Source organism: Mytilus galloprovincialis, chromosome 6 (genome assembly GCF_965363235.1).
Source record: "Mytilus galloprovincialis chromosome 6, xbMytGall1.hap1.1, whole genome shotgun sequence".
NCBI lineage: Eukaryota > Metazoa > Mollusca > Bivalvia > Mytilida > Mytilidae > Mytilus > Mytilus galloprovincialis.
In genome coordinates, this window is record NC_134843.1 from 27,392,664 (window position 1) to 27,409,433 (window position 16,770).

The following is a 16,770-nucleotide window of genomic DNA, read 5'->3' on the forward strand; positions in this document are numbered from 1 at the left end:
AAAAAATGTTCTTAAAATAATACAATTTGTTATCTTGTGCAGAGAGTCTTGTTTTGGCAACATTGAATGGTTAACTTCAAGTTTGTCTTAGATAAGATATCACATCCGATGACATTTAATAAATTTGAATTTAATATGAAACATATATGGGAATTTATTGATAAAAATAGAATTTCCGCGATGGTTAAAGGTTAAAAGTGAATGGTTCTTATATATATATTTATTATGTGCTTTTTAGTCGAAATGTGGCCGTGATACCTGTTCCTTTGGGATAGAGTGTTTTTTTATCGAAATGTGTGTTTTGCAGGGTAGAAAATCAAACTAAAAAATAATAATATAGTTGTTTGGTCCTTTCAATTCCCTTTTCTTGATTAATCTTAATCAGGTACAAATCAGGAGCAATAATGGGATAGGAAAATTTGAATTAAGAGATTTTGTGTTTTTAAATCACATTTCAGCGCCCCCTCCTTCTCTGCCCTTGAAAAATACAATTAAAACAAGAAGTTAACAAAACCCGCAGAAAACATAACAACCCAACAAAACATCTAATTACTTGTATTCTGAACATTTTTTCCCTCTCCTATTATGTTTTTTTCTATCTGTCGTGGTTTTTAAAATAATAGACACAAATTGTATTTGCATAAATTACATAGATATTTTGATATTGCATAAATATTGTTTTCTGTTTAATGCCATGTCGGCCATGTTGGTTTGCGAGCGGAGTCCCTGAACACAATTTTAAAATTACCCAATGCTCTTGGAGGCAAAGTTTGGTTAAATTTGGCCCTTGGTATCAGAGAAGATGTTCTTTGGTATTTAAGTAAACATGCGACGGACGACGACAGATGACGAACGGTAAAGAATTGCAAAAGCTCACAAGTGCTCTTTGTGTCAGGCTAGCCTACAATGAACACTCGCTGTCCAAAACAAGTTTCAAATGTGTATGAACAATCAGATACCGGCATAGGAAGAAAATTATAGACCAATAGCACTATACTTGAGATAATATTATTGAATCAACGAACATTTTAACATCAAATCAAATGTCTGTAGTCTTAATAAAACAATCAACCAAATGTGTCATGGCGATAAAGATCATCCCACCTGGACCGTAGTAATGTGATAGGTAAAGGTCGTCAAAATGAAACATACATGAATTTGATCCGAAATTCGCCATTTTGAAGCTCTGTCACATTCAGAAAAAATGAAGAAAAAATCCACTCTTACATTTAAAGATGTAATCATTTGTATATGCGCCTTGTCAGAGTGGGGTGAACATGAAAAGTACGTAAATGGAACAACTAAATATGACAATTCTTTTAATAAAGAGAGACTATTTAAAACTAAGAGAATTTGATTGTATAGCGACTTTATATGTACTGTTACAAATTGATGTAAGCAATAATGATAGTATAATATATTATAACGATATGTATCATGTTTATATACACAATGTAGAATGTCCTTAAACATTAATGTTTTTCTACAAATTTAGCCTTATATTTTTTACATTATAATCATCTTATTTTATGTTTGTTGATGTATGGACTTGTCAAACCACACGACACAACAAGTCTAATTCTTTTATAATTGATGTAACAGCAAACTCATGCCGAATATATACATAGCAACCTTTAAGGATGAACAATCTGAAAAAGTATACATGTCAATATTAACAGGTACATGTATGTTTAAGGCGTATATCATATAGTATTTACTCACGTGAAGCAAGAAATGTGTCTTAAATACAATACATGTTAATCAATAAATTGATTAATAATTCATAATAAGACTAAAGTAGAACATTAATAATTGCCTATTCGATTTTTCATTTGTGAACAATAATTTTCAGCTAGAATCAATACAACAAAAATATTCAAGAATATAAAACCATTTTCCTTAAATCTTGTTTATTAGAATATGATATAATAAACAAATTCAATGAGGTCCTAACCTGTTTGCGTAATAAGAGACAGTTTACTCTTATGTGTCGTCTGTGTCCTATGGTTCCTGTTTTCTCTGAGCATGCTGAGTTGCCGCAGTCTTTAATTGGCGTATGAATTTTTAGTAGTACGTTTCACAATGTACACTTACGCTTTTAAAGTGACAATGAGTAGTTGTGCGATCATTTCTATTGGAAGATACGGGGTCTAAACTATTACTTTTGTGTCCTACGGTTCCTCTTTTCTCTGAGTTGCCCCGGTTTTCAAGGGAGTATGGATTTTCAGTAATACGTTTGCCAATGTATGCTTTCGCTTAAGTGACAATCAATATGTATAAATGAATGCATACTGCAGTACAAAACAATTAAATATCAATTAAACACGTGAATGTTCATTCCAAATGAACAAAGAAATATCTTTTGTCGGCGTCGATGACATGCCAATGATGCAAAAACAAACACTTCCTGTTCCTGTTGTATAGCAGCACGCTTTTTTACAGCTCACAGATTTTTAGAATTTTAAAGTGTTTTAATAGTCTTTTTTCCATCACATTTTAGTAAAGTCACTTGTATATATACATTTATCACCCACGCAATATTTCACAGTTAGGAATTCCATCCTTTTATTGTGTACATAAAGGTTTTAACCCACGCACCTGTATATTTTTGAAAGCCAAAATGGCGGCAACCTTATGAGTTTAACAACAATTTGAGTTTGGTACCCCTTTAACTTAGACCAGCATAGCTTTCGTGATACTATCATCAAGTGAAACAATTAAATGAACTTTCGAAAAACTTTTATATTCACTTAGAACAATTTTTACCGGCAGTGTCAGTCTGTCTTCAATCCTGATGAACTTTTAATGCAGAAGTCATACTTTTTTACGATTTTAGAACTTGTCTATCGTCAAGTTAGCTTTTAATAAACTTTTTATCATTGCCAAGATAGTTTTTATTAACTTTTTATCAACAAACTACAAACTTTTAACTTCAACATCAATTCTTTCAAGGAGGACTCATAGACCAGCACAAGTCTTTACACCCTCAAGGCCTCAACTGTGTGTAGAAAATAAAGTGAAAATACTCATACAAAAATGTACGCACTGAACAAAAAGAAAGCACCGAAAAAGAAAATTGAAGCTTCAGATAGGGAATTCTCAGTAGTTGCGACTGTAAAAAAGTGCAATTTAGTTATTGAATGTGATGCCGGATTATTTGAGGTTTTTAAATTAGAACTTTATAGACATTTTAATGATTCGTCCTGCTCAAAAGTTCACTCTATTACTAAAACCATTGATGACAGTAGAAGAACATATCTCTGTAAAACTAGTCAACCAAAAAAGACAGCTGTATAAAGTCAATCTCTATAACACTACATCTCGTATTCTTGTCAATGGCTCACAGTTCTTAGAGTTTGTGAAGGTTGACCTACCAAAAGTGTTAGAGACTCTAGATAAAAATCCACTACTTAAGGAAATAAATGAAAGTATCAGAAGTGCATGTCTAGCAGGTCTTTCTCAATTAGAAACACCAATAAACCCTAATATTGGTCATGATACACAGCCTGAGGGAAGCTAGGAAATTACCTCACCAAAAATAAATAAACTGTCAATTTCTGATATATCTTATAACGAATTAACTGAAGATCTTCAATGTGATCATATTCGAGGACCTCCACTCGACTCTCAATCGGTATCTGAAACTCCAGATGTCAGTGGTGTAGAAATGTGTTCCCTTTCTGTAAACATGTCGCCTATAGACATAGATCTACTTCAAGATACAAACTCTGACATATTTTCAAATGACAATCATGTCCTGCTTTCTCCAACAATCTCTGAACTAGCAAACTTAAGGATAACGATAATACACTTATTTATGAAAGTCCATAAGCAACTGAGTTTTACAACATTGAACATTGAGTGCTTTACATCCAATAAGGCATATTTATTATCTTTAATGAAAACTAATACTATAATTGCCATTCAGAAACATTTTCTGTATAATTGTGAAAAATCTAAATTGGAGAAATTCTGTTCTGAAAATAATTGGAGTTGTCTTATAAAGTGTATTGATGATACAGATCCCATTTCTAATTATGCAAAACCGCGAGGTATGGCAGGTACAGCAATGTTATGGTCAAATCAAATGGCAGAGAAAATTACTGTTCTGAATGAGGTGAGTCATAGAGCTAGTGCAGTGACACTTAGTAATGTTTTTTTTTAGATTTTAACCTGTATTGTGTTTATATGCCATGTCAAAATTATTCAATGAATTTATTTGAAAGTATTTTGGCCGAACTAGGTGAAATTATAACAAACTATAGTACCTCAGCAACTATAATATAAGGTGACAAGAATGCCAGTGTGAATAGGCCAAAGGGCTATCGCCAAGATAAAGCTTTAAAGTCATTTTTAAACGAGAAACATCAGTCCGTGCCAAACGACTACCCAGAAGACCATACGCATTACCACCATAGTGGGATACAATCTTCCAAGATTGATTACATACTCATATCCACAACTCAAATAGATAAAATCTCGGATATAAAAGTCTTGATAGATGAACCGCTTAACACCTCATCTCATAGGTCAGTCATGTTTCTTTTCAACAAGAACTACTAAGTCTGGAAAATCAAATTCAACACTAAGAAAGTGAACAGGAAAAAACTTGACCATGAAAAATATGAACAATTACTTCAACAGAGACTAAGCTATATGTTTATTGATAACAGTATTTTCTCATTTATCGAAATGAGTTGTGAAGAACTTTTTAATATCTTGACAACAACTGCCTTTGAATGAGCACCAACCATTTCTGTTGGAAAAAGGAAACGCTCATGGAATTCTGTGCTGCAACAACTCTGTAAACAAAGATGCACATTGGAAATGGAAATCCGTTGGATGTCCGTCTGACATAAACGACCCTGCAAACAGAAAACGTCTAGATATGAAAAGAGAACTTAGAAAACTCCAAAGACAATTGAATGCTGAAGAGCAACATTCTCTCTATCAGAACATGAATGCTCATTCTGGTGACAACGCCACATTTTATAAAATTATTCGCCATCAAGAGGCAGAGTGGAAAACTCTTACTTGACTGCCTGATCATTGATGATGTTCATTTTGATACACCTGATCTTATTCTTGAGGCGTGGACAAATTATTTCACTGAATTATCTACTCCGTCGAAAAAAAGCAGAATCAACAGTACCAATTCTCAAGTTGAGCTAGACCGTATTTTGCTTCAAGACATATTTGAACATGAAGATGAAAAAACTATTTGATATTGAAACAATTCAAAAATGTATTTAAAAAATGAAAACTTGAAAAGCTACTGTCCAATTTGGAATTTCTGCTGAACATTTTAAATTTGGAGGTGAAAAACAGCCAAAATACTTGATAAATGAAGCATTTAAATTTAAGCGTGTACCACAGTGTTTCAAAGAAGGTATTGTGTCACCGTTGTTCAAAGGGCATAGAAAACCTATCTGCCTACCAAAATCTTATCGACGTATAACAGTTTCTCATGTAATGGGAAAACTGATGGAATCGGTACATCTTTGTTTAGAGGAACCTAAACTACTAAAGGTACAGAGCAGACTTCAACGTGGCTTTACTGCCGGGGTCAATCCTACTTTTACAGCACTTCCGCTTACTGAGACAATCATAGAAGCAAAAGAATTAGGACAAACATTATATACTACTTTTGTTGATGTGTCATCAGCTTTTGATGTTGTTTGGCATGCCTTCAACACTGTAATAAGATCATTGAATATTGTATTTATTGGTATAAATATTGATTTTGTTATCAGTAAATTAAAAGCAAACTAAATATTACTTGTATGTTATATACATATACACATTCATGGATCTACAATCTGTCGATACCTGTAACTTCGCATTGTACAAGGTCATGTTTTTCTCTGACTGTTTAAGACGTCTTTACACTAAATCCATTGGATGTTGGATGTGTACGGATTGATTGTTTAGTCTTAGATGCATGATTTTTTTTATTAGTTGTTAGTGGCTTTGAACTAGCCGTCAGATAACTGCGAGTACTATCAGATCTGTTCCAAGTGTCTTTTTGTTGTCGGGATGTACAAGTACCCTAACACGTCCACTTGTATTTTTGTCCATCTGATGAGTTAAGCCTTTTTCAACTGATTTTTATAGTTCGTTCTTATATTGTACTGTTATACCACTGTCCCAGGTTAGGGGGGTTGGGATCCCGCTAACATGTTTAACCCCGCCACATTATTTATATATGTGCCTGTCCCAAGTCAGGAGCCTGTCATTCAGTGGTTGTCGTTTGTTTATGTGTTACATATTTGTTTTTCGTTCATTTTTTATATAAATAAAGCCGCTAGTTTTCTCGATTGAATTGTTTTACATTGTTATATCGGGGCCTTTTATAGCTGACTATGCGGTATGGGCTTTGCTCATTGTTGAAGGCCGTACGGTGACCTATAGTTGTTAATGTATGTGTCATTTTGGTCTCTTGTGGACAGTTGTCTCATTGGCAATCATACCACATCTTCTTTTTTATACTCTCTGCTAAAAAGCATTTTTCAAAGTAGAATTTCTTGACAAAGTTGGCAAATCTTAAGGTTTATGACCCCTTCTGTAGCCATTTTTGTACGAATTTTTCAAACTTCAATTGTTTCCAAAACTACAGATGTAATGAATAATAGAGATAGGCCATTTTGTACATATACCAAGGAGAAACTTGATGCAAAGCATTATTATTTATTGTTTCATTGCATTTAATAGAAAAAGAGTACTTTGTGGCAAATAAACCAAGATTTTTATAGAAAATCCACAGCCTTTAATACAGAGATTTTTGTTATAAAATTTGAAACATAGATTACTCACTTGCTTTTCTATGATGTGCTAGTGTTTATTTTTTGCAAAAAGTTCTAAGCAACCTGTGAATTCCAAAATACCTCGTGCTAAGTCACTAAAGTCGAGCGCACCCTAACAGGTGTACTTGATTTGGTCCATACTTTAATTTGTTTTAACCAATAGCTACATTAATAAACTCGTTTTAAGGAAATCAATGCTAGCACTGCATGCAAAAATCTTATATCTATTAGTGAGGGCCCTCATGGGGTTTTTGATTATGTGATTACTTGGCCGTTTTTTTTAATGATTATTTGATTATTAAGCCAAATATTTCATGATTATTTGATTACCTAGGACTGTATTTTTAGTTTATGATTATTTGATTACTAAAGATAAGCAAATATTTAATGATTATGTGATTATATTGGCAAAAAAATGGTGATTATGTGATTACTAGGACCCCCCCATGAGGGCCTCATTAGTCATGAAATTGCCAAATATGAGAGTACAAGGATAAATGCTGTGGATTTTCTATAAAATTTCCATATGTTTAGCATTGAATCAACACAAGTTAAGGGTACATAATCCTTAAATGACTGATACACAAATATGAACTCTGTAGTTCGCTGGGAAGGCAAGTTATCTACTTCGTTTGCTGCACTCCAAGGCGTCCGTCAAGGCATCATTTGGTCACCTTACGTCTACAAACTTTCCGTTAATCCGCTAATAAAGAAGTTAGAAAGTGACAGTTTGGGTTTTATAAAAATTGGAAATGTGTTTGTGGGTACTCCAATGTGCGCAGACGATCTGCTACTTGTCTCTTCAAAGCCTGGTGAACTCCAGACTATGATAAGCTATACTGCCCATTTTGCAGAAACAGAAGCATATACTATTAGTAAGGAAAAAAACAAAGTTATGATATGGAACTCATCTTTAACTTGCAACTTTTGGAATTGTACTGGCCTGACCAGTGAGTGTAACCAAGATGACTGGGTTTAAGTAAAGATAAAACAATCAGGAGCTGACTTTTATTTCACTACCAATCCAAATGGTGAAAAACTGAAAATACAAATATAAATACAATTTTACAATGTGTTCAATGATAATTAAAGTCCATTAAAAATACGGATAAACAGTCCGTAGACATATAAAGCTGTAAAAGTTCTTTATAATAATGAATAGATGAATATTCTTGCACAAGTCGGGTTCTGTCTTGAATTAAATTGTGTTATCGCAGATACGAACAGTTTGAACGGTAAAATGTTCATAGTTTCTTTATAACATAGGGAAATATATTAAACAGTTCATAGCTGATGTAAATACATAATTTGTAATGTTTTAAAGGTAACTCACGCTGTGGTTAGCCACGAATTGTTCCTTTGGACAACGTGTCCGATGAATGTTCCTTGTAGATGTGCACACGACTCGCTGAGCAGTTTACGTCACTCAGAAGAGAGGGGAAAGTAAGACGGATTCCTACACTGTCCTGTATAAAACTCCTAAAACTGGCGGACATAAAGCGATGTACGCAATGAAACGTTAACAATATAAAATGATGATCACATGAAGAATAAATGATGAATGAGTTTCAGAACACTCCCCGTCTGAGGTCTATCTGACATCACTATTCCATTATCAAAAACAAATAAAATGTTAAATATATAACGACAGTCCAAAGTTCCACTTAGAAGTAGTCTAAGGGGAGGCTGGGTATTTCACAGCTTCTATTCTAGATAAGGCGGTTTTTCCGACGAGATCGCGGCGATCTAAGATCCAACTCCATGGCTGTAGTTCTGATTGAAGAATCTCCTTTCGACACGGATATGCGATCCAACGAGGACGTCTTGCGAGACTGACGCTTTCCTTTACGTTTACGGCATACAGTAAACCATGCGGTGCCATGTTCCTTTTCTCTGTGACTTAAGTTGGAATTGTCTATTCTGCTTTCTTCTTGTCCTTGCGTATCCAAAAGCGAATTGAAGCTTTCCTTGGGAATTGAATGTTTTCGGATGTACTTTTCTTTGTCGGCATTCACTTTTGGTGGCGTTGCTTCCGAAGTGAACTTTTCGGCTTCTGCAAATCTGACGATTGAAGTCGCTGATTTCGTTTTCTGTTGCCAATGTAAACGGGGATAATGTTTAAACGACTCAGTTTGAATTTCATTTGACTGGGTGTTGGTTTTATTACATTCAGGTAATTTCTTTGTATGTGGTTTCACAATACTGCAAGTTGGATTTGTTTCCTTTGTAGTGAGTTCAAGGTGAACATGTTGCTTATCGGAGCGTATTTCTCCAACGATAATCCAACCCAGGTTTAACTTTTGCGCAAATGCAGTCTTTGGTGATCCTAGACGTTGATCAAGGACATGATGTGCCTCTATAAGGTCTCTTCCAATGAGCAATAGGATTTTGCATTTTCCATCAATCAGGAGAATATGTTTTTGTAGTTCTTGCAAGTGTTGATATTGCAATATATCCTCAGGTGTAGCAATTTCGTTCCGATTATTGGGAATGTTATCGCATTCAATCAGTTCAGGCAGATTGAATTTAGTATTGTCTTGTACAGACTTCACAACAAAGGCGTTTCCTCGTTTACCGGAAGTAACCTTACTGCCGGAGCATGTGGATAACAAATAGTCTTTTGTTTCTGCCTGTACGTTGAATAGGCTGAAGAATTCAGGAGCCACGAGAGACCGGTTGCTTTGGTCGTCAACAATTGCATACATGCGAATTACTTTGTCTTGATTATTTTTGTGAAAGACATTCACAGGAAGTATCTTGGCACAAGATTTACTACTGTTGCCGTCTTTGGAGATCTATATCTGTGCAAGTTGAACTAACAGAGGTTAGCTTGGTTTCAGCTAACTCAAGTTGCTCCCCGCCGTCGACTGATCTAGGCGGTGAAGGCGGTGCACCTTTGGGTTGGTACACTCGATTTGTGTGTAACGCGGTGGTGTGTTGTTTACTTCCGCATTCATTGCAACTGATACTCGCGTTGCAATCACGACTTCTGTGCATAGTCGAATCACAGCATTTGTAACAAAGATTATTTTGCCTCAACAGTTCCTTGCGTTCCTCTATAGTTTTAGCTCTGAACACACGACATTCATTTATCGAATGTTCGGTATTGTGTATTATGCACAGATTTTGTTGCTGTGCAGTCTCTCCAGATCGTTGTTCGACCGCAGTCTTGTAAACGTTGATTTTTGTTACAGGCTGAGGTGTGAACCTTGACGCGGCACCTTTTGTACTTGGTGTCACTCTTGACCCAAAAATGAATCCAGGATCGTTTTTAATTCTACTGATTTCACTGATGAATGCAGATAAATCTGTAAAAGGAGGAAAGGCAACGCCGTGGTTAGATTTGTATCTAGACGCCCTTGTAATCCACTTTTCCTGAAGTCCATAGGGTAGTTTTTCAATGACAGGGTTTATTCCGGTCGGTGAATCAAAATAAGCTAGCAGACATCCCAGCTTGGGATTTTCCTTGTGGTATTCTATTTCTGATAGAATGTCAGACAGATCGTAGAGGCTTGCGTTGTCCTTATTTGTCAAGGTTGGGAATTTGTCAAGTTTACTCCTGAGAGAGGCTTCCAACATTTCTGGAGCACCATATCGCTCATCTAGTCTTTGCCATAACCTCTGTAGGCCTCTAGTAGGGTTGTTGGCATTTGATGCCCTAATACTTATGGCATGTTTACCAGACTCTGGTCCAAGCCATTTAATAAGTAGGTCTATCTGTTCCGAGTCAGAAACTTGTAATTCGTCTATGACGTTTTTGAAGCTAGATTTGCATGTATGAAAGAATTCTGCCTGGTTATTAAAATTTGTTAGCCTGGAGAATAATAGGTCTTTGCGTAGAAGAAATCTAGTAATCTCCGACGTGGGATTGATTTGTTGCTGGTATGCAACAGGGGTCTCTTCTATCAGGCCTTCTTGTTGGTGTAAGACGGGGATCTCTTCTATAACACCTTGTTTTGGGTGTAAGACAGGGATCTTTTCTGAAACGCCCTGTTTTCCTATGCCACTTAGTGTTCCTAGATCTGGGAATACATCAACTTCTGTTGACTTAGAATGTGTAGGCAAGACATCAGGTGTTTGTGATGGCAAGTTCAGTGCCACGGATGGCACGAACGCTGGTGCTTCACGACTCAGTTCAATCTTAACAGGAATTTGTTTTTTCTTTTGAGGTCCTGTTACTTCCTTTACAGCAGTTCATACAGGAAGTTTATTGACGAAATCTTGCACACGCTGGAGAGGGTCTTCCTTTTCGTTAGGGAGATCGCTAAACGCTTGGCTGTCATCGTATTCCAGGATACGAGCCTCGGTTTCTGCGGCTGCAGCCTCTCTTTTTGCTTCGAGAATGTTCATAGCGGCCTTAAGTTCGGCTTTTTCTCGGACCGCACGTGCGGCTTCCTGTTCCATTTCAGTTTTCCTACGAACGGCCTCCTGTTCTTTTTTAGCTTTCAGGTGAGCAGCCTCAAGTTCCGCTTCGGCTTTTCTACGTGTGGCCTCTTGGTTTGCATGGATGGCTTCTTGTTCTATTTCGGCCTTGATTTCTGTTTGTCTGTATAGGGTTTGTTCCTGTTAAACGGCCTCCTGCTTTAGGAGGGCAGCTTCTTGCTCGGCAAAGGCTATCTTTGATCTAGCGGACTCTGCCTTGGCACGCTTTCTCCTTGCTAGGCTGGACATGTCAGAGACGTGTGAGCTCCCACTGTGCGTGGTGGTCTTGTCCTTAGATATCCTCGTTTTTGTTGATTTAGCCTTTGTCAAGGTAAGGCGATGCTCGTGCAAAGTTTCAATTGCTAGGTCGACTTTAGACATTCGGATATCCGTTGAGAATTTGCACGTATCAATGTCTTGAAGGCTGTCTAATGTTTTCGTATTTTTGAGAAATTTCAAGTACTCGTCTGTGAGCCTGCGATAAGTGGTACAAGCTTGTACAATTTTATCTTGTGCTGTTAACAATTGCTGGAGGTCGTTAGGAGGATTGGTCGTTTCTAATAACTGGGATTCTAGGTTTGACCATAGGGCCTCTAAGTCGTGATAGAACTTGTCACGTTTTTCTATAAATCCTCCCTGTCCCTTTTCGGTAAGTTCACGCACTCGCCTAGTCTCGGCATTTTCATCTACATTTGTTGTTTTAGACGGATTTTCTTCTAGTTCTTCAATGACATCTCCCTCCGGGGGCTAAACCTCTTCTTGCTGTTCTGCCTGACTGGGATCAATGATGTAAATCAACTATTTGAAGGCAATGTTTGTTCAACGTTGTTGGTTTGCTGCCTAGGACGCACAAGCTGTGTTGCGTAGTGTCAAAGTAACAGCTACGAACGATGCTCCGTTGTATTTCCTGTTCAGGAGATGTGTAGACAAGTTGTTGTCAATTTACTAGCACGGAACGTTCTCCTTGAAACTACGTTGTTGGTCTGTTGACTGTCGTGGAGTGGCGTACGTTATCCAAGAAAAGCAACAGGCAAGTTGTAGCTTTTTCACTGTACTGGCCTGACCAGTGAGTGTAACCAAGATGACTGGGTTTGAGTAAAGATAAAACAATCAGGAGCTGACTTTTATTTCACTACCAATCCAAATGATGAAAAACTGAAAATACAAATATAAATACAATTTTACAATGTGTTCAATGATAATTAAAGTCCATTAAAAATACGGATAAACAGTTCGTAGACATATACAGCTGTTAAAGTTCTTTATAATAATGAATAGATGAATATTCTTGCACACGTCGGGTTCTGTCTTGAATTAAATTGTGTTATCGCAGATACGAACAGTTTGAACGGTAAAATGTTCATAGTTTCTTTATAACATAGGGAAATATATTAAACAGTTCATAGCTGATGTAAATACATAATTTGTAATGTTTTAAAGGTAACTCACGCTGTGGTTAGCCACGAATTGTTCCTTTGGACAACGTGTCCGATGAATGTTCCTTGTAGTTGTGCACACGACTCGCTGAGCAGTTTACGTCACTCAGAAGAGAGGGGAAAGTAAGACGGATTCCTACACTGTCCTGTATAAAACTCCTAAAACTGGCGCACATAAAGCGATGTACGCAATGAAACGTTAACAATATAAAATGATGATCACATGAAGAATAAATGATGAATGAGTTCCAGAACAGGAATAAAATGGAAAAGTTCCACATTGGCTCAGAAGCATTAGAAACTGTAGAAAATCTCGTGAAGTAGAGGCAACAAGGACAATTGATGGAAATCGTCTAAAAACAGCAAGACAGACATCTTACGCACTAATGGGCTCAGGACTGCATGGTTTAAATGGACTTAACCCAGAGGTATCATGTAAACTTTGGTCAACTTACATGTATGTGGTTCAACGTTTGTTATTTGGACTTGAAATTGTAAATCTTAATGCTAAAGATATTTCCCGCTTAGATATCTTCTATATAAACTTTCTGAAACAAGTTAAAAATCTTCCCGCTAGAGCTTCCAACGTTGGAGCTTATCTACTTTTAGGTCAACTACCTATAATTGCACTTCCACATAAAAAGATTCTGATAACGTTTGGTACCATAGCTAGAAGCGATTCTGTTGAAAATGATCTTGCAAAACGTCAACTGTCTTCAAAAGGAAAAAATTCAAAAAGCTGGTTTATTTAGGGCTGACAAGATTTTGAAACAATATAACTTACCGTGTGCCTCAGAGGTTTTACTTAAACCAGAGACAAAATACAAGTGGAAAATGAAAGTAAAGAAGTACGTTGATGGATTCTGGTCCGAAAAACTGTTTACTGAAGCCAAATCAAAACCGTCATTACGGTACTTGAATATCAATAACTGTAAAATTTGTGCTGTTAATTCTATATGGAAGAGTGCAGGTTTGGAATAAATGTGTATACGTAAAGCCTGTTATAAGACCAAAATGCTTTTGGTACATATATTCTACAGTACCACCGCCCAAAATTTTCAAATGGTCAAAGAACTTCAAATTGTCCGCTGGGAGAGGAAGGAACTTAGAATTTAGGACATTTTCTTGTTGAATGTTCTGCCTTAGGGAGCTACCATTAGATTTTTAGGGGGGGGGGGGGGGGCTAGGATGAAAAATTCTGTCCTGCATTTTTTTTTTTAGTTGTAATCTCTGTCCTGCCTTTTTAATTTTTCACTCTATTCGGTCCTGCTTTTTTTTTTTTTTTTTTTTAGTTTATCCTGACTTTTTTTACATAAATTGTCATCCTGACTTTTTTTTTTTTGCAAGTGTCTCATCCTGCCTTTTTTTTTTACTCAAAACTCCTGTCCTGCCTATTTTTTTCAAATTTCATCCTAGCGCCCCCACCCCCCCCCCCCCCCCCCCCCTAAAAATCAAATGGTAGCTCCCTTAACAAGTATTAGAGACATATTTATCTCAAAACTTTATACAGTCGTTGTACCAAAGATTGGGACCGCTGCATGGACTTATAATGTGTAGTCTTTTCGATTGGTATTATGTGCTAGAGAAAAATGACATAAATTTGGTTGAATCCATTACTAGAAGCCGGTGTTACTCTCTCCATGAAAAGTGTAGTGTGCTCCTTGAAAGCAATTAAACATTTTAAAGTTGTAAGGTTTATTAAACTCATAGGTTGTAAATAGATAAAACAAATTCTAAAGATAATGTATAGTGACTGAAAAAAGATGTAAATATATAGTGAAACGAAATTTTACTGGATGAACTCCAGGTTCTCCTGATAGAGGAGGGATTTACAGAAGGTAACAGGTAACAGTTCAAACACTGACGATTGTGACGTAAAAAGATTAAGGTTGGAGTTTCTCATGCCGTCCTCTTTAAGTTTTCCTCGAATGTGACCAAAAGAACTAAAATTGTCACCGGGTTTATACTCAGATTAGCAACATGCCAGGTGTCATAAAATTATTTTTATGCTCATTCTTTAGGAGCAACAAAGTTCATTCATTTTACAGCAAAATGTAGGTATCCACCCAGTGGTACAACCCAAACAATTCAAAAAACAAAACTAATGAAAATATAAATTTCTCATACATGTATTGTTTCCAGCGTTGGTGGAACATGAAACAAAACAGACAAAACGTTATTCAATTATGTAAATTAGATAAACCAAAATAGATAAAACATTAAATAAAATCACATGGTCTGTTTCTCGGAATAAATTTTGCACATAAGCCTTTTTGTTAGTAAATCTGTCATTCTTAAAAATCATGGCAACACAAACAAGACTTTTGTTTTTCGATTAATGTTGTGTATAGTTTGTTCTTGTTTTAACCACTCAGTCTGTCCCAGGTTAAGGGGATGGTTTTGCGCCATCAAACTACTTTAAATCCACTTCATTTGTATGCACATGTCCTAAGTCAGGAGATTGTAATTGTTCAGTGGTTGCCGTTTGTTGGTGTGGTTCATATGTGTTTTTCGTTTCTCGTTTTTTTTTGTTTTTTTTTTTTGTAGATAAGACCGTTTACTATATTGTCCCATTCAAATTGTTCTACACTAGTCATTTTTAGCTCTTAATTATCTTGCTGTTCTGTGTGCGCCAAGGCTTCGTGTTGAAGGCCGTATTTTGACCTATAATCGTTAACTTTTTGTACATTGTGACTTGGATCGAGAGTTGTCTCATTGTCAATTGAAATTATATTAAGGTATATAGGGGGGGGGGGGGGGGGGGGGAATTCTGAGACAAGTTTCTATGCACTAGACGGTCCTTTTTGAAATAAAGGAATCACAAACGGATACATTGAAGGTCTTGATTGGATAAACAGAATTGAGTAAAAAGGACAAAATGTGCCGAATGATGGGTAAAAAGTGAAGAATAATGGTAAACAATTGCAGAAAAAAGGCCAAATATATATAGAAAAGAGAAAAATAGGCAAAAAAAAAGAAGAATAGAGAATAAGGAGATGCTAAAAATAAGGAATAGAGAATATAGGACAAATGAATAAAAAAAATGAGAAAAGAATGTCTAAAAAGAAATTAAGGAACCGCCCCCCTTTAATTCAACTCACATACGTACACGTGTGAACTAGCTAAGCAAACGACTTACGTGATGCAATTGAAGCATTTTGATTGGTTTCTAAAGTGACAATGTGTCTTTTCAATGTTTCTCTTTCTATAAGTAAACGTGTCATAGTTTTGTTAATGACATCTCCAGTCTCCTTTAGGCGCTTATTCTCCGTCATAAGTACAGATATATCAGCTTGGATAACTTTTTGGTTTGAGACTCACTTTGTTCCTGAACTTCTTCATACAAGCCTGTAGTAATTAAAATTCCAGTTACAGTAGGGGAACATGAAAGATGTAGTGTCTAAATTGAAAACAAAATTGCAAAACTTCAAGAATTCACCTTGTATTATAAGGCTACTACAAATTTTATCAAAGGCATCAATTCGTTCGTAATTACGTACCAATGCTTTGTTGTGAGAGGTTTCGTTTACTTAATATGAAATTAATTATTTCACTAGCATGGAAAAATTGTTGTTTGATTTAATGTCTCCTTGTCGTCTAGTTGCAAATATTTCATTTATATTTTAAATGGAAGGAAATTACTGTGAAACAATAAATAAATGTGTAGGTTTGTAGCAAAATTATCTCGAAAGTTGACTGGGGTTAAGAGAGAGAGATATTATAGACTGCTACTAAAGAAGACGTGTAGTTGGGTAACAACAAAAATGTTGCTTAGCAAACGGGTCAGTCAAGGTGATTTGTGATGGCATTATCTGACAGAACGTTGTGATACTGTATAGAACACGTCAGCCACAGCTGGATAATGATGCCCAACTGGCGGGCATCATGATTGATTGATTGTTTGTTTGATTGATTGATTGATTGATTGATTGATTGATTGATTGATTGATTGATTGATTGATTGATTGATTGATTGAACTCAAATGATAAAAGTTCAAGCTTTGTCAAGACGAAGGCGAATATACAAAATATAATATCTAAACGGAAGTTTCTTAAACGTGTATCCCAATCATGGACGAAAATTATGTGGGTGTTTCAGAGAGAATACA

The 16,770-nt window shown here is 36.0% G+C and overlaps 1 long non-coding RNA gene across 1 annotated transcript; it reads right to left on the reverse strand.

Moving 5' to 3' along the window:
• Positions 1-7,797: 7,797 nt before the first annotated feature.
• On the reverse strand, positions 7,798-9,107 carry LOC143078068 (uncharacterized). Its single transcript, XR_012979031.1, has 2 exons — positions 8,137-9,107; positions 7,798-7,842 (listed from the first exon to the last, which is right to left on the reverse strand). It is a non-coding gene; the product is annotated as an uncharacterized LOC143078068 (long non-coding RNA).
• Between the last annotated feature and the right edge of the window lie 7,663 nt (positions 9,108-16,770).